The following is a 20,832-nucleotide window of genomic DNA, read 5'->3' as shown; positions in this document are numbered from 1 at the left end:
TTAACTTAATGTTGCCGAATAAGTTCCTAACCATCACGATCTCCAAGGCAACTGGGAAAAAACAAGAGGGATACCATGATGCTAGTAGAAACCGAATAAATAATAAAGCAACTCCTGTTTACCTTAGATCTTGGCTGAGACCCTGACAGGGTTCTCAGTGTGATGTACCACGTAATTTTGTCTGCTGGAATATCAGTAACATAAAGCCATTGCCTTCCTATCTCTCTGAATTTGTGGATCAATAGCTTGGTGCATCAGTTCTCTTCTCCCAAGAGGACGGAATAGGAGAGGACCGAGAGTGAGCTGATAGAAAGCGGCTTGCATCACACCAGCCATTAACTTAATGTTGCCGAATAAGTTCCTAACCATCACGATCTCCAAGGCAACTGGAAAAAAACAAGAGGGATACCATGATGCTAGTAGAAACCGAATAAATAATAAAGCAACTTCTGTTTACCTTAGATCCTGGCTGAGACCCTGACAGGGTTCTCAGTGTGATGTACCACGTAATTTTGTCTGCTGGAATATCTGTAACATAAAGCCATTGCCTTCCTATCTCTCTGAATTTGTGGATCAATAGCTTGGTGCATCAGTTCTCTTTTCCCAAGAGGACGGAATAGGAGAGGACGGAAAGTGAGCTGATAGAAAGCGGCTTGCATCACACCAGCCATTAACTTAATGTTGCCGAATAAGTTCCTAACCATCACGATCTCCAAGGCAACTGGAAAAAAAACAAGAGGGATACCATGATGCTAGTAGAAACCGAATAAATAATAAAGCAACTCCTGTTTACCTTAGATCTTGGCTGAGACCCTGACAGGGTTCTCAGTGTGATGTACCACGTAATTTTGTCTGCTGGAATATCTGTAACATAAAGCCATTGCCTTCCTATCTCTCTGAATTTGTGGATCAATAGCTTGGTGCATCAGTTCTCTTCTCCCAAGAGGACGGAATAGGAGAGGACGGAGTGTGAGCTGATAGAAAGCGGCTTGCATCACACCAGCCATTAACTTAATGTTGCCGAATAAGTTCCTAACCATCACGATCTCCAAGGCAACTGGAAAAAAACAAGAGGTATACCATGATGCTAGTAGAAACCGAATAAATAATAAAGCAACTCCTGTTTACCTTAGATCTTGGCTGAGACCCTGACAGGGTTCTCAGTGTGATGTACCTTGTAATTGTGTCTGCTGGAATATCTGTAACATAAAGCCATTGCCTTCCTATCTCTCTGAATTTGTGGATCAATAGCTTGGTGCATCAGTTCTCTTCTCCCAAGAGGACGGAATAGGAGAGGACGGAGAGTGAGCTGATAGAAAGCGGCTTGCATCACACCAGCCATTAACTTAATGTTGCCGAATAAGTTCCTAACCATCACGATCTCCAAGGCAACTGGAAAAAAACAAGAGGGATACCATGATGCTAGTAGAAACCGAATAAATAATAAAGCAACTCCTGTTTACCTTAGATCTTGGCTGAGACCCTGACAGGGTTCTCAGTGTGATGTACCACGTAATTTTGTCTCCTGGAATATCTGTAACATAAAGACATTGCCTTCCTATCTCTCTGAATTTGTGGATCAATAGCTTGGTGCATCAGTTCTCTTCTCCCAAGAGGACGGAATAGGAGAGGACGGAGTGTGAGCTGATAGAAAGCGGCTTGCATCACACCAGCCATTAACTTAATGTTGCCGAATAAGTTCCTAACCATCACGATCTCCAAGGCAACTGGGAAAAAACAAGAGGGATACCATGATGCTAGTAGAAACCGAATAAATAATAAAGCAACTCCTGTTTACCTTAGATCTTGGCTGAGACCCTGACAGGGTTCTCAGTGTGATGTACCACGTAATTTTGTCTGCTGGAATATCTGTAACATAAAGCCATTGCCTTCCTATCTCTCTGAATTTGTGGATCAATAGCTTGGTGCATCAGTTCTCTTCTCCCAAGAGGACGGAATAGGAGAGGACGGAGTGTGAGCTGATAGAAAGCGGCTTGCATCACACCAGCCAGTAACTTAATGTTGCCGAATAAGTTCCTAACCATCACGATCTCCAAGGCAACTGGGAAAAAACAAGAGGGATACCATGATGCTAGTAGAAACCGAATAAATAATAAAGCAACTCCTGTTTACCTTAGATCCTGGCTGAGACCCTGACAGGGTTCTCAGTGTGATGTACCACGTAATTTTGTCTGCTGGAATATCTGTAACATAAAGCCATTGCCTTCCTATCTCTCTGAATTTGTGGATCAATAGCTTGGTGCATCAGTTCTCTCTTCCCAAGAGGACGGAATAGGAGAGGACGGAAAGTCAGCTGATAGAAAGCGGCTTGCATCACACCAGCCATTAACTTAATGTTGCCGAATAAGTTCCTAACCATCACGATCTCCAAGGCAACTGGAAAAAAAACAAGAGGGATACCATGATGCTAGTAGAAACCGAATAAATAATAAAGCAACTCCTGTTTACCTTAGATCTTGGCTGAGACCCTGACAGGGTTCTCAGTGTGATGTACCACGTAATTTTGTCTGCTGGAATATCTGTAACATAAAGCCATTACCTTCCTATCTCTCTGAATTTGTGGATCAATAGCTTGGTGCATCAGTTCTCTTCTCCCAAGAGGACGGAATAGGAGAGGACCGAGAGTGAGCTGATAGAAAGCGGCTTGCATCACACCAGCCATTAACTAAATGTTGCCGAATAAGTTCCTAACCATCACGATCTCCAAGGCAACTGGAAAAAAAACAAGAGGGATACCATGATGCTAGTAGAAACCGAATAAATAATAAAGCAACTCCTGTTTACCTTAGATCTTGGCTGAGACCCTGACAGGGTTCTCAGTGTGATGTACCACGTAATTTTGTCTGCTGGAATATCTGTAACATAAAGTCATTGCCTTCCTATCTCTCTGAATTTGTGGATCAATAGCTTGGTGCATCAGTTCTCCTCTCCCAAGAGGACTTAATAGGAGAGGACGGAGTGTGAGCTGATAGAAAGCGGCTTGCATCACACCAGCCATTAACTTAATGTTGCCGATAAGTTCCTAACCATCACGATCTCCAAGGCAACTGGAAAAAAACAAGAGGGATACCATGATGCTAGTAGAAACCGAATAAATAATAAAGCAACTCCTGTTTACCTTAGATCTTGGCTGAGACCCTGACAGGGTTCTCAGTGTGATGTACCACGTAAATTTGTCAGCTGGAATATCTGTAACATAAAGCCATTGCCTTCCAATCTCTCTGAATTTGTGGATCAATAGCTTGGTGCATCAGTTCTCTTCTCCCAAGAGGACGGAATAGGAGAGGAAGGAGTGTGAGCTGATAGAAAGCGGCTTGCATCACACCAGCCATTAACTTAATGTTGCCGAATAAGTTCCTAACCATCACGATCTCCAAGGCAACTGGAAAAAAACAAGAGGGATACCATGATGCTAGTAGAAACCGAATAAATAATAAAGCAACTCCTGTTTACCTTAGATCTTGGCTGAGACCCTGACAGGGTTCTCAGTGTGACGTACCACGTAATTTTGTCTGCTGGAATATCTGTAACATAAAGCCATTGCCTTCCTATCTCTCTGAATTTGTGGATCAATAGCTTGGTGCATCAGTTCTCTTCTCCCAAGAGGACGGAATAGGAGAGGACGGAGAGTGAGCTGATAGAAAGCGGCTTGCATCACACCAGCCATTAACTTAATGTTGCCGAATAAGTTCCTAACCATCACGATCTCCATGACAACTGGAAAAAAACAAGAGGGATACCATGATGCTAGTAGAAACCGAATAAATAATAAAGCAACTCCTGTTTACCTTAGATCTTGGCTGAGACCCTGACAGGGTTCTCAGTGTGATGTACCACGTAATTTTATCTCCTCGTTTATCTGTAACATAAAGCCATTGCCTTTCTATCTCTCTGAATTTGTGGATCAATAGCTTGGTGCATCAGTTCTCTTCTCCCAAGAGGACGGAATAGGAGAGGACGGAGAGTGAGCTGATAGAAACCGGCTTGCATCACACCAGCCATTAACTTAATGTTGCCGAATAAGTTCCTAACCATCACGATCTCCAAGGCAACTGGAAAAAAACAAGAGGGATACCATGATGCTAGTAGAAACCGAATAAATAATAAAGCAACTCCTGTTTACCTTAGATCTTGGCTGAGACCCTGACAGGGTTCTCAGTGTGATGTACCACGTAATTTTGTCTGCTGGAATATCTGTAACATAAAGCCACTGCCTTCCTATCTCTCTGAATTTGTGGATCAATAGCTTGGTGCATCAGTTCTCTTCTCCCAAGAGGACGGAATAGGAGAGGACGGAGAGTGAGCTGCTAGAAAGCGGCATGCATCACACCAGCCATTAACTTAATGTTGCCGAATAAGTTCCTAACCATCACGATCTCCAAGGCAACTGGAAAAAAACAAGAGGGATACCATGATGCTAGTAGAAACCGAATAAATAATAAAGCAACTCCTGTTTACCTTAGATCTTGGCTGAGACCCTGACAGGGTTCTCAGTGTGATGTACCACGTAATTTTGTCTGCTGGAATATCTGTAACATAAAGCCATTGCCTTCCTATCTCTCTGAATTTGTGGATCAATAGCTTGGTGCATCAGTTCTCTTCTCCCAAGAGGACAGAATAGGAGAGGACGGAGAGTGAGCTGATAGAAAGCGGCTTGCATCACATTAACTTAATGTTGCCGATAAGTTCCTAACCATCACGATCTCCAAGGCAACTGGAAAAAAACAAGAGGGATACCATGATGCTAGTAGAAACCGAATAAATAATAAAGCAACTCCTGTTTACCTTAGATCTTGGCTGATACCCTGACAGGGTTCTCAGTGTGATGTACCACGTAATTTTGTCTGCTGGAATATCTGTAACATAAAGCCATTGCCTTCCTATCTCTCTGAATTTGTGGATCAATAGCTTGGTGCATCAGTTCTCTTCTCCCAAGAGGACGGAATAGGAGAGGACGGAGTGTGAGCTGATAGAAAGCGGCTTGCATCACACCAGCCATTAACTTAATGTTGCCGAATAAGTTCCTAACCATCACGAGCTCCAAGGCAACTGGGAAAAAACAAGAGGGATACCATGATGCTAGTAGAAACCGAATAAATAATAAAGCAACTCCTGTTTACCTTAGATCTTGGCTGAGACCCTGACAGGGTTCTCAGTGTGATGTACCACGTAATTTTGTCTGCTGGAATTTCTGTAACATAAAGCCATTGCCTTCCCAACTCTCTCAATTTGTGGATCAATAGCTTGGTGCATCAGTTCTCTTCTCCCAAGAGGACGGAATAGGAGAGGACCGAGAGTGAGCTGATAGAAAGCGGCTTGCATCACACCAGCCATTAACTTAATGTTGCCGAATGATGTCCTAACCATCACGATCTCCAAGGCAACTGGAAAAAAAACAAGAGGGATACCATGATGCTAGTAGAAACCGAATAAATAATAAAGCAACTCCTTTTTACCTTAGATCTTGGCTGAGACCCTGACAGGGTTCTCAGTGTGATGTACCACGTAATTTTGTCTGCTGGAATATCTGTAACATAAAGCCATTGCCTTCCTATCTCTCTGAATTTGTGGATCAATAGCTTGGTGCATCAGTTCTCTTCTCCCAAGAGGACGGAACAGGAGAGGACCAAGAGTGAGCTGATAGAAAGCGGCTTGCATCACACCAGCCATTAACTTAATGTTGCCGAATAAGTTCCTAACCATCACGATCTCCAAGGCAACTGGAAAAAAACAAGAGGGATACCATGATGCTAGTAGAAACCGAATAAATAATAAAGCAACTCCTGTTTACCTTAGATCTTGGCTGAGACCCTGACAGGGTTCTCAGTGTGATGTACCACGTAATTTTGTCTGCTGGAATATCAGTAACATAAAGCCATTGCCTTCCTATCTCTCTGAATTTGTGGATCAATAGCTTGGTGCATCAGTTCTCTTCTCCCAAGAGGACGGAATAGGAGAGGACCGAGAGTGAGCTGATAGAAAGCGGCTTGCATCACACCAGCCATTAACTTAATGTTGCCGAATAAGTTCCTAACCATCACGATCTCCAAGGCAACTGGAAAAAAACAAGAGGGATACCATGATGCTAGTAGAAACCGAATAAATAATAAAGCAACTTCTGTTTACCTTAGATCCTGGCTGAGACCCTGACAGGGTTCTCAGTGTGATGTACCACGTAATTTTGTCTGCTGGAATATCTGTAACATAAAGCCATTGCCTTCCTATCTCTCTGAATTTGTGGATCAATAGCTTGGTGCATCAGTTCTCTTTTCCCAAGAGGACGGAATAGGAGAGGACGGAAAGTGAGCTGATAGAAAGCGGCTTGCATCACACCAGCCATTAACTTAATGTTGCCGAATAAGTTCCTAACCATCACGATCTCCAAGGCAACTGGAAAAAAAACAAGAGGGATACCATGATGCTAGTAGAAACCGAATAAATAATAAAGCAACTCCTGTTTACCTTAGATCTTGGCTGAGACCCTGACAGGGTTCTCAGTGTGATGTACCACGTAATTTTGTCTGCTGGAATATCTGTAACATAAAGCCATTGCCTTCCTATCTCTCTGAATTTGTGGATCAATAGCTTGGTGCATCAGTTCTCTGCTCCCAAGAGGACGGAATAGGAGAGGACGCAGTGTGAGCTGATAGAAAGCGGCTTGCATCACACCAGCCATTAACTTAATGTTGCCGAATAAGTTCCTAACCATCACGATCTCCAAGGCAACTGGAAAAAAACAAGAGGTATACCATGATGCTAGTAGAAACCGAATAAATAATAAAGCAACTCCTGTTTACCTTAGATCTTGGCTGAGACCCTGACAGGGTTCTCAGTGTGATGTACCTTGTAATTGTGTCTGCTGGAATATCTGTAACATAAAGCCATTGCCTTCCTATCTCTCTGAATTTGTGGATCAATAGCTTGGTGCATCAGTTCTCTTCTCCCAAGAGGACGGAATAGGAGAGGACGGAGAGTGAGCTGATAGAAAGCGGCTTGCATCACACCAGCCATTAACTTAATGTTGCCGAATAAGTTCCTAACCATCACGATCTCCAAGGCAACTGGAAAAAAACAAGAGGGATACCATGATGCTAGTAGAAACCGAATAAATAATAAAGCAACTCCTGTTTACCTTAGATCTTGGCTGAGACCCTGACAGGGTTCTCAGTGTGATGTACCACGTAATTTTGTCTCCTGGAATATCTGTAACATAAAGCCATTGCCTTCCTATCTCTCTGAATTTGTGGATCAATAGCCTGGTGCATCAGTTCTCTTCTCCCAAGAGGACGGAATAGGAGAGGACGGAGTGTGAGCTGATAGAAAGCGGCTTGCATCACACCAGCCATTAACTTAATGTTGCCGAATAAGTTCCTAACCATCACGATCTCCAAGGCAACTGGGAAAAAACAAGAGGGATACCATGATGCTACTAGAAACCGAATAAATAATAAAGCAACTCCTGTTTACCTTAGATCTTGGCTGAGACCCTGACAGGGTTCTCAGTGTGATGTACCACGTAATTTTGTCTGCTGGAATATCTGTAACATAAAGCCATTGCCTTCCTATCTCTCTGAATTTGTGGATCAATAGCTTGGTGCATCAGTTCTCTTCTCCCAAGAGGACGGAATAGGAGAGGACGGAGTGTGAGCTGATAGTAAGCGGCTTGCATCACACCAGCCAGTAACTTAATGTTGCCGAATAAGTTCCTAACCATCACGATCTCCTAGGCAACTGGGAAAAAACAAGAGGGATACCATGATGCTAGTAGAAACCGAATAAATAATAAAGCAACTCCTGTTTACCTTAGATCCTGGCTGAGACCCTGACAGGGTTCTCAGTGTGATGTACCATGTAATTTTGTCTGCTGGAATATCTGTAACATAAAGCCATTGCCTTCCTATCTCTCTGAATTTGTGGATCAATAGCTTGGTGCATCAGTTCTCTTTTCCCAAGAGGACGGAATAGGAGAGGACGGAAAGTGAGCTGATAGAAAGCGGCTTGCATCACACCAGCCATTAACTTAATGTTGCCGAATAAGTTCCTAACCATCACGATCTACAAGGCAACTGGAAAAAAAACAAGAGGGATACCATGATGCTAGTAGAAACCGAATAAATAATAAAGCAACTCCTGTTTACCTTAGATCTTGGCTGAGACCCTGACAGGGTTCTCAGTGTGATGTACCACGTAATTTTGTCTGCTGGAATATCTGTAACATAAAGCCATTACCTTCCTATCTCTCTGAATTTGTGGATCAATAGCTTGGTGCATCAGTTCTCTTCTCCCAAGAGGACGGAATAGGAGAGGACCGAGAGTGAGCTGATAGAAAGCGGCTTGCATCACACCAGCCATTAACTAAATGTTGCCGAATAAGTTCCTAACCATCACGATCTCCAAGGCAACTGGAAAAAAAACAAGAGGGATACCATGATGCTAGTAGAAACCGAATAAATAATAAAGCAACTCCTGTTTACCTTAGATCTTGGCTGAGACCCTGACAGGGTTCTCAGTGTGATGTACCACGTAAATTTGTCTGCTGGAATATCTGTAACATAAAGCCATTGCCTTCCAATCTCTCTGAATTTGTGGATCAATAGCTTGGTGCATCAGTTCTCTTCTCCCAAGAGGACGGAATAGGAGAGGAAGGAGTGTGAGCTGATAGAAAGCGGCTTGCATCACACCAGCCATTAACTTAATGTTGCCGAATAAGTTCCTAACCATCACGATCTCCAAGGCAACTGGAAAAAAACAAGAGGGATACCATGATGCTAGTAGAAACCGAATAAATAATAAAGCAACTCCTGTTTACCTTAGATCTTGGCTGAGACCCTGACAGGGTTCTCAGTGTGACGTACCACGTAATTTTGTCTGCTGGAATATCTGTAACATAAAGCCATTGCCTTCCTATCTCTCTGAATTTGTGGATCAATAGCTTGGTGCATCAGTTCTCTTCTCCCAAGAGGACGGAATAGGAGAGGACGGAGAGTGAGCTGATAGAAACCGGCTTGCATCACACCAGCCATTAACTTAATGTTGCCGAATAAGTTCCTAACCATCACGATCTCCAAGGCAACTGGAAAAAAGCAAGAGGGATACCATGATGCTAGTAGAAACCGAATAAATAATAAAGCAACTCCTGTTTACCTTAGATCTTGGCTGAGACCCTGACAGGGTTCTCAGTGTGATGTACCACGTAATTTTGTCTGCTGGAATATCTGTAACATAAAGCCACTGCCTTCCTATCTCTCTGAATTTGTGGATCAATAGCTTGGTGCATCAGTTCTCTTCTCCCAAGAGGACGGAATAGGAGAGGACGGAGAGTGAGCTGCTAGAAAGCGGCATGCATCACACCAGCCATTAACTTAATGTTGCCGAATAAGTTCCTAACCATCACGATCTCCAAGGCAACTGGAAAAAAACAAGAGGGATACCATGATGCTAGTAGAAACCGAATAAATAATAAAGCAACTCCTGTTTACCTTAGATCTTGGCTGAGACCCTGACAGGGTTCTCAGTGTGATCTACCACGTAATTTTGTCTGCTGGAATATCTGTAACATAAAGCCATTGCCTTCCTATCTCTCTGAATTTGTGGATCAATAGCTTGGTGCATCAGTTCTCTTCTCCCAACAGGACGGAATAGGAGAGGACGGAGAGTGAGCTGATAGAAAGCGGCTTGCATCACACCAGCCATTAACTTAATGTTGCCGAATAAGTTCCTAACCATCACGATCTCCAAGGCAACTGGAAAAAAACAAGAGGGATACCATGATGCTAGTAGAAACCGAATAAATAAAAAAGGAACTCCTGTTTACCTTAGATCTTGGCTGAGACCCTGACAGGGTTCTCAGTGTGATGTACCACGTAATTTTGTCTGCTGGAATATCTGTAACATAAAGCCATTGCCTTCCTATCTCTCTGAATTTGTGGATCAATAGCTTGGTGCATCAGTTCTCTTCTCCCAAGAGGACGGAATAGGAGAGGACGGAGAGGGAGCTGATAGAAAGCGGCTTGCATCACACCAGCCATTAACTTAATGTTGCCGAATAAGTTCCTAACCATCACGATCTCCAAGGCAACTGGAAAAAAACAAGAGGGATACCATGATGCTAGTAGAAACCGAATAAATAATAAAGCAACTCCTGTTTACCTTAGATCTTGGCTGAGACCCTGACAGGGTTCTCAGTGTGATGTACCACGTAATTTCGTCTGCTGGAATATCTGTAACATAAAGCCATTGCCTTCCTATCTCTCTGAATTTGTGGATCAATAGCTTGGTGCATCAGTTCTCTTCTCCCAAGAGGACGGAATAGGAGAGGACGGAGTGTGAGCTGATAGAAAGCGGCTTGCATCACACCAGCCATTAACTTAATGTTGCCGAATAAGTTCCTAACCATCACGATCTCCAAGGCAACTGGGAAAAAACAAGAGGGATACCATGATGCTAGTAGAAACCGAATAAATAATAAAGCAACTCCTGTTTACCTTAGATCTTGGCTGAGACCCTGACAGGGTTCTCAGTGTGATGTACCTTGTAATTTTGTCTGCTGGAATATCTGTAACATAAAGCCATTGCCTTCCTATCTCTCTGAATTTGTGGATCAATAGCTTGGTGCATCAGTTCTCTTCTCCCAAGAGGAGGGAATTGGAGAGGACGGAGTGTGAGCTGATAGAAAGCGGCTTGCATCAAACCAGCCATTAACTTAATGTTGCCGAATAAGTTCCTTACCATCACGACCTCCAAGACAACTGGAAAAAAACAAGAGGGATACCATGATGCTAGTAGAAACCGAATAAATAATAAAGCAACTCCTGTTTACCTTAGATCTTGGCTGAGACCCTGACAGGGTTCTCAGTGTGATGTACCTTGTAATTTTGTCTGCTGGAATATCTGTAACATAAAGCCATTGCCTTCCTATCTCTCTGAATTTGTGGATCAATAGCTTGGTGCATCAGTTCTCTTCTCCCAAGAGGACGGAATAGGAGAGGACGGAGAGTGAGCTGATAGAAAGCGGCTTGCATCACACCAGCCATTAACTTAATGTTGCCGAATAAGTTCCTAACCATCACGATCTCCAAGGCAACTGGAAAAAAACAAGAGGGATACCATGATGCTAGTAGAAACCGAATAAATAATAAAGCAACTCCTGTTTACCTTAGATCTTGGCTGAGACCCTGACAGGGTTCTCAGTGTGATGTACCACCTAATTTTGTCTGCTGGAATATCTGTAACATAAGGCCAATGCCTTCCTATCTCTCTGAATTTGTGGATCAATAGCTTGGTGCATCAGTTCTCTTCTCCCAAGAGGACGGATTAGGAGAGGACGGAGTGAGAGCTGATAGAAAGCGGCTTGCATCACACCAGCCATTAACTTAATGTTGCCGAATAAGTTCCTAACCATCACGATCTCCAAGGCAACTGGAAAAAAACAAGAGGGATACCATGATGCTAGTAGAAACCGAATAAATAATAAAGCAACTCCTGTTTACCTTAGATCTTGGCTGAGACCCTGACAGGGTTCTCAGTGTGATGTACCACGTAATTTTGTCTGCTGGAATATCTGTAACATAAAGCCATTGCCTTCCTATCTCTCTGAATTTGTGGATCAATAACTTGGTGCATCAGTTCTCTTCTCCCAAGAGGACGGAATAGGAGAGGACGGAGTGTGAGCTGATAGAAAGCGGCTTGCATCACACCAGCCATTAACTTAATGTTGCCGAATAAGTTCCTAACCATCACGATCTCCAAGGCAACTGGGAAAAAACAAGAGGGCTACCATGATGCTAGTAGAAACCGAATAAATAATAAAGCAACTCCTGTTTACCTTAGATCTTGGCTGAGAGCCTGACAGGGTTCTCAGTGTGATGTACCACGTAACTTTGTCTGCTGGAATATCTGTAACATAAAGCCATTGAATTCCTATCTCTCTGAATTTGTGGATCAATAGCTTGGTGCATCAGTTCTCTTCTCCCAAGAGGACGGAATAGGAGAGTACCGAGAGTGAGCTGATAGAAAGCGGCTTGCATCACACCAGCCATTAACTTAATGTTGCCGAATAAGTTCCTAACCATCACGATCTCCAAGGCAACTGGAAAAAAAACAAGAGGGATACCATGATGCTAGTAGAAACAGAATAAATAATAAAGCAACTCCTGTTTACCTTAGATCTTGGCTGAGACCCTGACAGGGTTCTCAGTGTGATGTACCACGTAATTTTGTCTGCTGGAATATCTGTAACATAAAGCCATTGCCTTCCTATCTCTCTGAATTTGTGGATCAATAGCTTGGTGCATCAGTTCTCTTCTCCCAAGAGGACGGAATAGGAGAGGACCGAGAGTGAGCTGATAGAAAGCGGCTTGCATCACACCAGCCATTAACTTAATGTTGCCGAATAAGTTCCTAACCATCACGATCTCCAAGGCAACTGGAAAAAAACAAGAGGGATACCATGATGCTAGTAGAAACCGAATAAATAATAAAGCAACTCCTGTTTACCTTAGATCTTGGCTGAGACCCTGACAGGGTTCTCAGTGTGATGTACCACGTAATATTGTCTGCTGGAATATCTGTAACATAAAGCCTTTGCCTTCCTATCTCTTTCAATTTGTGGATCAATAGCTTGGTGCATCAGTTCTCTTCTCCCAAGAGGACGGAATAGGAGAAGACGGAGAGGGAGCTGATAGAAAGCGGCTTGCATCACACCAGCCATTAACTTAATGTTGCCGAATAAGTTCCTAACCATCACGATCTCCAAGGCAACTGGAAAAAAACAAGAGGGATACCATGATGCTAGTAGAAACCGAATAAATAATAAAGCAACTCCTGTTTACCTTAGATCTTGGCTGAGACCCTGACAGGGTTCTCAGTGTGATGTACCACGTAATTTTGTCTGCTGGAATATCTGTAACATAAAGCCATTGCCTTCCTATCTCTCTGAATTTGTGGATCAATAGCTTGGTGCATCAGTTCTCTTCTCCCAAGAGGACGGAATAGGAGAGGACGGAGTGTGAGCTGATAGAAAGCGGCTTGCATCACACCAGCCATTAACTTAATGTTGCCGAATAAGTTCCTAACCATCACGATCTCCAAGGCAACTGGAAAAAAACAAGAGGGATACCATGATGCTAGTAGAAACCGAATAAATAATAAAGCAACTCCTGTTTACCTTAGATCTTGGCTGAGACCCTGACAGGGTTCTCAGTGTGACGTACCACGTAATTTTGTCTGCTGGAATATCTGTAACATAAAGCCATTGCCTTCCTATCTCTCTGAATTTGTGGATCAATAGCTTGGTGCATCAGTTCTCTTCTCCCAAGAGGACGGAATAGGAGAGGACCGAGAGTGAGCTGATAGAAAGCGGCTTGCATCACACCAGCCATTAACTTAATGTTGCCGAATAAGTTCCTAACCATCACGATCTCCAAGGCAACTGGAAAAAAAACAAGAGGGATACCATGATGCTAGTAGAAACCGAATAAATAATAAAGCAACTCCTGTTTACCTTAGATCTTGGCTGAGACCCTGACAGGGTTCTCAGTGTGATGTACCACGTAATTTTGTCTGCTGGAATATCTGTAACATAAAGCCATTGCCTTCCTATCTCTCTGAATTTGTGGATCAATAGCTTGGTGCATCAGTTCTCTTCTCCCAAGAGGACGGAATAGGAGAGGACCGAGAGTGAGCTGATAGAAAGCGGCTTGCATCACACCAGCCATTAACTTAATGTTGCCGAATAAGTTCCTAACCATCACGAACTCCAAGGCAACTGGAAAAAAAACAAGAGGGATACCATGATGCTAGTAGAAACCGAATAGATAATAAAGCAACTCCTGTTTACCTTAGATCTTGGCTGAGACCCTGACAGGGTTCTCAGTGTGATGTACCACGTAATTTTGTCTGCTGGAATATCTGTAACATAAAGCCATTGCCTTCCTATCTCTCTGAATTTGTGGATCAATAGCTTGGTGCATCAGTTCTCTTCTCCCAAGAGGACGGAATAGGAGAGGACGGAGTGTGAGCTGATAGAAAGCGGCTTGCATCACACCAGCCATTAACTTAATGTTGCCGAATAAGTTCCTAACCATCACGATCTCCATGGCAACTGGAAAAAAACAAGAGGGATACCATGATGCTAGTAGAAACCGAATAAATAATAAAGCAACTCCTGTTTACCTTAGATCTTGGCTGAGACCCTGACAGGGTTCTCAGTGTGATGTACCTTGTAATTGTGTCTGCTGGAATATCTGTAACATAAAGCCATTGCCTTCCTATCTCTCTGAATTTGTGGATCAATAGCTTGGTGCATCAGTTCTCTTCTCCCAAGAGGACGGAATAGGAGAGGACCGAGAGTGAGCTGATAGAAAGCGGCTTGCATCACACCAGCCATTAACTTAATGTTGCCGAATAAGTTCCTAACCATCACGATCTCCAAGGCAACTGGAAAAAAACAAGAGGGATACCATGATGCTAGTAGAAACCGAATAAATAACAAAGCAACTCCTGTTTACCTTAGATCTTGGCTGAGACCCTGACAGGGTTCACAGTGTGATGTACCACCTAATTTTGTCTGCTGGAATATCTGTAACATAAGGCCATTGCCTTCCTATCTCTCTCAATTTGTGGATCAATAGCTTGGTGCATCAGTTCTCTTCTCCCAAGAGGACGGAATAGGAGAGGACGAAGTGTGAGCTGATAGAAAGCGGCTTGCATCACACCAGCCATTAACTTAATGTTGCCGAATAAGTTCCTAACCATCACGATCTCCAAGGCAACTGGAAAAAAACAAGAGGGATACCATGATGCTAGTAGAAACCGAATAAGTAATAAAGCAACTCCTGTTTACCTTAGATCTTGGCTGAGACCCTGACAGGGTTCTCAGTGTGATGTACCACGTAATTTTGTCTGCTGGAATATCTGTAACATAAGGCCATTGCCTTCCTATCTCTCTGAATTTGTGGATCAATAGCTTGGTGCATCAGTTCTCTTCTCCCAAGAGGACGGAATAGGAGAGGACGGAGAGTGAGCTGATAGAAAGCGGCTTGCATCACACCAGCCATTAACTTAATGTTGCCGAATAAGTTCCTAACCATCACGATCTCCAAGGCAACTGGAAAAAAACAAGAGGGATACCATGATGCTAGTAGAAACCGAATAAATAATAAAGCAACTCCTGTTTACCTTAGATCTTGGCTGAGACCCTGACAGGGTTCTCAGTGTGATGTACCACGTAATTTTGTCTGCTGGAATATCTGTAACATAAAGCCATTGCCTTCCTATCTCTCTGAATTTGTGGATCAATAGCTTGGTGCATCAGTTCTCTTCTCCCAAGAGGACGGAATAGGAGAGGACGGAGTGTGAGCTGATAGAAAGCGGCTTGCATCACACCAGCCATTAACTTAATGTTGCCGAATAAGTTCCTAACCATCACGATCTCCAAGGCAACTGGAAAAAAACAAGAGGGATACCATGATGCTAGTAGAAACCGAATAAATTATAAAGCAACTCCTGTTTACCTTAGATCTTGGCTGAGACCCTGACAGGGTTCTCAGTGTGATGTACCACGTAATTTTGTCTGCTGGAATATCTGTAACATAAAGCCATTGCCTTCCTATCTCTCTGAATTTGTGGATCAATAGCTTGGTGCATCAGTTCTCTTCTCCCAAGAGGACGGAATAGGAGAGGACGGAGTGTGAGCTGATAGAAAGCGGCTTGCATCACACCAGCCATTAACTTAATGTTGCCGAATAAGTTCCTAACCATCACGATCTCCAAGGCAACTGGGAAAAAACAAGAGGGATACCATGATGCTAGTAGAAACCGAATAAATAATAAAGCAACTCCTGTTTACCTTAGATCCTGGCTGAGACCCTGACAGGGTTCTCAGTGTGATGTACCACGTAATTTTGTCTGCTGGAATATCTGTAACATAAAGCCATTGCCTTCCTATCTCTCTGAATTTGTGGATCAATAGCTTGGTGCATCAGTTCTCTTTTCCCAAGAGGACGGAATAGGAGAGGACGGAAAGTGAGCTGATAGAAAGCGGCTTGCATCACACCAGCCATTAACTTAATGTTGCCGAATAAGTTCCTAACCATCACGATCTCCAAGGCAACTGGAAAAAAACAAGAATGATACCATGATGCTAGTAGAAACCGAATAAATAATAAAGCAACTCCTTTTTACCTTAGATCTTGGCTGAGACCCTGACAGGGTTCTCAGTGTGATGTACCACGTAATTTTGTCTGCTGGAATATCTGTAACATAAAGCCATTACCTTCCTATCTCTCTGAATTTGTGGATCAATAGCTTGGTGCATCAGTTCTCTTCTCCCAAGAGGACGGAATAGGAGAGGACCGAGAGTGAGCTGATAGAAAGCGGCTTGCATCACACCAGCCATTAACTAAATGTTGCCGAATAAGTTCCTAACCATCACGATCTCCAAGGCAACTGGAAAAAAAACAAGAGGGATACCATGATGCTAGTAGAAACCGAATAAATAATAAAGCAACTCCTGTTTACCTTAGATCTTGGCTGAGACCCTGACAGGGTTCTCAGTGTGATGTACCACGTAATTTTGTCTGCTGGAATATCTGTAACATAAAGCCATTGCCTTCCTATCTCTCTGAATTTGTGGATCAATAGCTTGGTGCATCAGTTCTCCTCTCCCAAGAGGACTTAATAGGAGAGGACGGAGTGTGAGCTGATAGAAAGCGGCTTGCATCACACCAGCCATTAACTTAATGTTGCCGATAAGTTCCTAACCATCACGATCTCCAAGGCAACTGGAAAAAAACAAGAGGGATACCATGATGCTAGTAGAAACCGAATAAATAATAAAGCAACTCCTGTTTACCTTAGATCTTGGCTGAGACCCTGACAGGGTTCTCAGTGTGATGTACCACGTAAATTTGTCTGCTGGAATATCTGTAACATAAAGCCATTGCCTTCCAATCTCTCTGAATTTGTGGATCAATAGCTTGGTGCATCAGTTCTCTTCTCCCAAGAGGACGGAATAGGAGAGGACGGAGTGTGAGCTGATAGAAAGCGGCTTGCATCACGCCAGCCATTAACTTAATGTTGCCGAATAAGTTCCTAACCATCACGATCTCCAAGGCAACTGGAAAAAAACAAGAGGGATACCATGATGCTAGTAGAAACCGAATAAATAATAAAGCAACTCCTGTTTACCTTAGATCTTGGCTGAGACCCTGACAGGGTTCTCAGTGTGACGTACCACGTAATTTTGTCTGCTGGAATATCTGTAACATAAAGCCATTGCCTTCCTATCTCTCTGAATTTGTGGATCAATAGCTTGGTGCATCAGTTCTCTTCTCCCAAGAGGACGGAATAGGAGAGGACGGAGAGTGAGCTGATAGAAAGCGGCTTGCATCACACCAGCCATTAACTTAATGTTGCCGAATAAGTTTCTAACCATCACGATCTCCATGGCAACTGGAAAAAAAACAAGAGGGATACCATGATGCTAGTAGAAACCGAATAAATAATAAAGCAACTCCTGTTTACCTTAGATCTTGGCTGAGACCCTGACAGGGTTCTCAGTGTGATGTACCACGTAATTTTATCTCCTGGTTTATCTGTAACATAAAGCCATTGCCTTTCTATCTCTCTGAATTTGTGGATCAATAGCTTGGTGCATCAGTTCTCTTCTCCCAAGAGGACGGAATAGGAGAGGACGGAGAGTGAGCTGATAGAAACCGGCTTGCATCACACCAGCCATTAACTTAATGTTGCCGAATAAGTTCCTAACCATCACGATCTCCAAGGCAACTGGAAAAAAACAAGAGGGATACCATGATGCTAGTAGAAACCGAAGAAATAATAAAGCAACTCCTGTTTACCTTAGATCTTGGCTGAGACCCTGACAGGGTTCTCAGTGTGATGTACCACGTAATTTTGTCTGCTGGAATATCTGTAACATAAAGCCACTGCCTTCCTATCTCTCTGAATTTGTGGATCAATAGCTTGGTGCATCAGTTCTCTTCTCCCAAGAGGACGGAATAGGAGAGGACGGAGAGTGAGCTGATAGAAAGCGGCTTGCATCACACCAGCCATTAACTTAATGTTGCCGAATAAGTTCCTAACCATCACGATCTCCAAGGCAACTGGAAAAAAACAAGAGGGATACCATGATGCTAGTAGAAACCGAATAAATAATAAAGCAACTCCTGTTTACCTTAGATCTTGGCTGAGACCCTGACAGGGTTCTCAGTGTGATGTACCACGTAATTTTGTCTGCTGGAATATCTGTAACATAAAGCCATTGCCTTCCTATCTCTCTGAATTTGTGGATCAATAGCTTGGTGCATCAGTTCTCTTCTCCCAAGAGGACGGAATAGGAGAGGACGGAGAGTGAGCTGATAGAAAGCGGCTTGCATCACACCAGCCATTAACTTAATGTTGCCGAATAAGTTCCTAACTATCACGATCTCCAAGGCAAATGGAAAAAAACAAGAGGGATACCATGATGCTAGTAGAAACCGAATAAATAATAAAGCAACTCCTGTTTACCTCAGAATTTGGCTGAGACCCTGACAGGGTTCTCAGTGTGATGTACCACGTAATTTTGTCTGCTGGAATATCTGTAACATAAAGCCATTGCCTTCCTATCTCTCTGAATTTGTGGATCAATAGCTTGGTGCATCAGATCTCTTCTCCCAAGAGGACAGAATCGGAGAGGACGGAGAGTGAGCTGATAGAAAGCGGCTTGCATCACACCAGCCATTAACTTAATGTTGCCGAATAAGTTCCTAACCATCACGATCTCCAAGGCAACTGGAAAAAAACAAGAGGGATACCATGATGCTAGTAGAAACCGCATAAATAATAAAGCAACTCCTGTTTACCTTAGATCTTGGCTGAGACCCTGACAGGGTTCTCAGTGTGATGTACCACGTAATTATGTCTGCTGGAATATCTGTAACATAAAGCCATTGCCTTCCTATCTCTCTGAATTTGTGGATCAATAGCTTGGTGCATCAGTTCTCTTCTCCCAAGAGGACGGAATAGGAGAGGACGGAGAGTGAGCTGATAGAAAGCGGCTTGCATCACACCAGCCATTAACTTAATGTTGCCGAATAAGTTCCTAACCATCACGATCTCCAAGGCAACTGGAAAAAAACAAGAGGGATACCATGATGCTAGTAGAAACCGAATAAATAATAAAGCAACTCCTGTTTACCTTAGATCTTGGCTGAGACCCTGACAGGGTTCTCAGTGTGATGTACCACGTAATTTTGTCTGCTGGAATATCTGTAACATAAAGCCATTGCCTTCCTATCTCTCTGAATTTGTGGATCAATAGCTTGGTGCATCAGTTCTCTTCTCCCAAGAGGACGGAATAGGAGAGGACGGAGAGGGAGCTGATAGAAAGCGGCTTGCATCACACCAGCCATTAACTTAATGTTGCCGAATAAGTTCCTAACCATCACGATCTCCAAGGCAACTGGAAAAAAACAAGAGGGATACCATGATGCTAGTAGAAACCGAATAAATAATAAAGCAACTCCTGTTTACCTTAGATCTTGGCTGAGACCCTGACAGGGTTCTCAGTGTGATGTACCACGTAATTTTGTCTGCTGGAATATCTGTAACGTAAAGCCATTGCCTTCCTATCTCTCTGAATTTGTGGAACAATAGCTTGGTGCATCAGTTCTCTTCTCCCAAGAGGACGGAATAGGAGAGGACGGAGTGTGAGCTGATAGAAAGCGGCTTGCATCACACCAGCCATTAACTTAATGTTGCCGAATAAGTTCCTAACCATCACGATCTCCAAGGCAACTGGGAAAAAACAAGAGGGATACCATGATGCTAGTAGAAACCGAATAAATAGTAAAGCAACTCCTGTTTACCTTAGATCTTGGCTGAGACCCTGACAGGGTTCTCAGTGTGATGTACCTTGTAATTTTGTCTGCTGGAATATCTGTAACATAAAGCCATTGCCTTCCTATCTCTCTGAATTTGTGGATCAATAGCTTGGTGCATCAGTTCTCTTCTCCCAAGAGGAGGGAATAGGAGAGGACGGAGTGTGAGCTGATAGAAAGCGGCTTGCATCACACCAGCCATTAACTTAATGTTGCCGAATAAGTTCCTAACCATCACGACCTCCAAGGCAACTGGAAAAAAACAAGAGGGATACCATGATGCTAGTAGAAACCGAATAAATAATAAAGCAACTCCTGTTTACCTTAGATCTTGGCTGAGACCCTGACAGGGTTCTCAGTGTGATGAACCTTGTAATTTTGTCTGCTGGAATATCTGTAACATAAAGCCATTGCCTTCCTATCTCTCTGAATTTGTGGATCAATAGCTTGGTGCATCAGTTCTCTTCTCCCAAGAGGACGGAATAGGAGAGGACGGAGAGTGAGCTGATAGAAAGCGGCTTGCATCACACCAGCCATTAACTTAATGTTACCGAATAAGTTCCTAACCATCACGATCTCCAAGGCAACTGGAAAAAAACAAGAGGGATACCATGATGCTAGTAGAAACCGAATAAATAATAAAGCAACTCCTGTTTACCTTAGATCTTGGCTGAGACCCTGACAGGGTTCCCAGTGTGATGTACCACCTAATTTTGTCTGCTGGAATATCTGTAACATAAGGCCAATGCCTTCCTATCTCTCTGAATTTGTGGATCAATAGCTTGGTGCATCAGTTCTCTTCTCCCAAGAGGACGGATTAGGAGAGGACGGAGTGTGAGCTGATAGAAAGCGGCTTGCATCACACCAGCCATTAACTTAATGTTGCCGAATAAGTTCCTAACCATCACGATCTCCAAGGCAACTGGAAAAA

Source organism: Schistocerca americana, chromosome 1 (assembly GCF_021461395.2).
Source record: "Schistocerca americana isolate TAMUIC-IGC-003095 chromosome 1, iqSchAmer2.1, whole genome shotgun sequence".
NCBI lineage: Eukaryota > Metazoa > Arthropoda > Insecta > Orthoptera > Acrididae > Schistocerca > Schistocerca americana.
The sequence above is the reverse complement of the archived record's forward strand: the minus strand, read 5'-3'. Positions refer to the sequence as shown.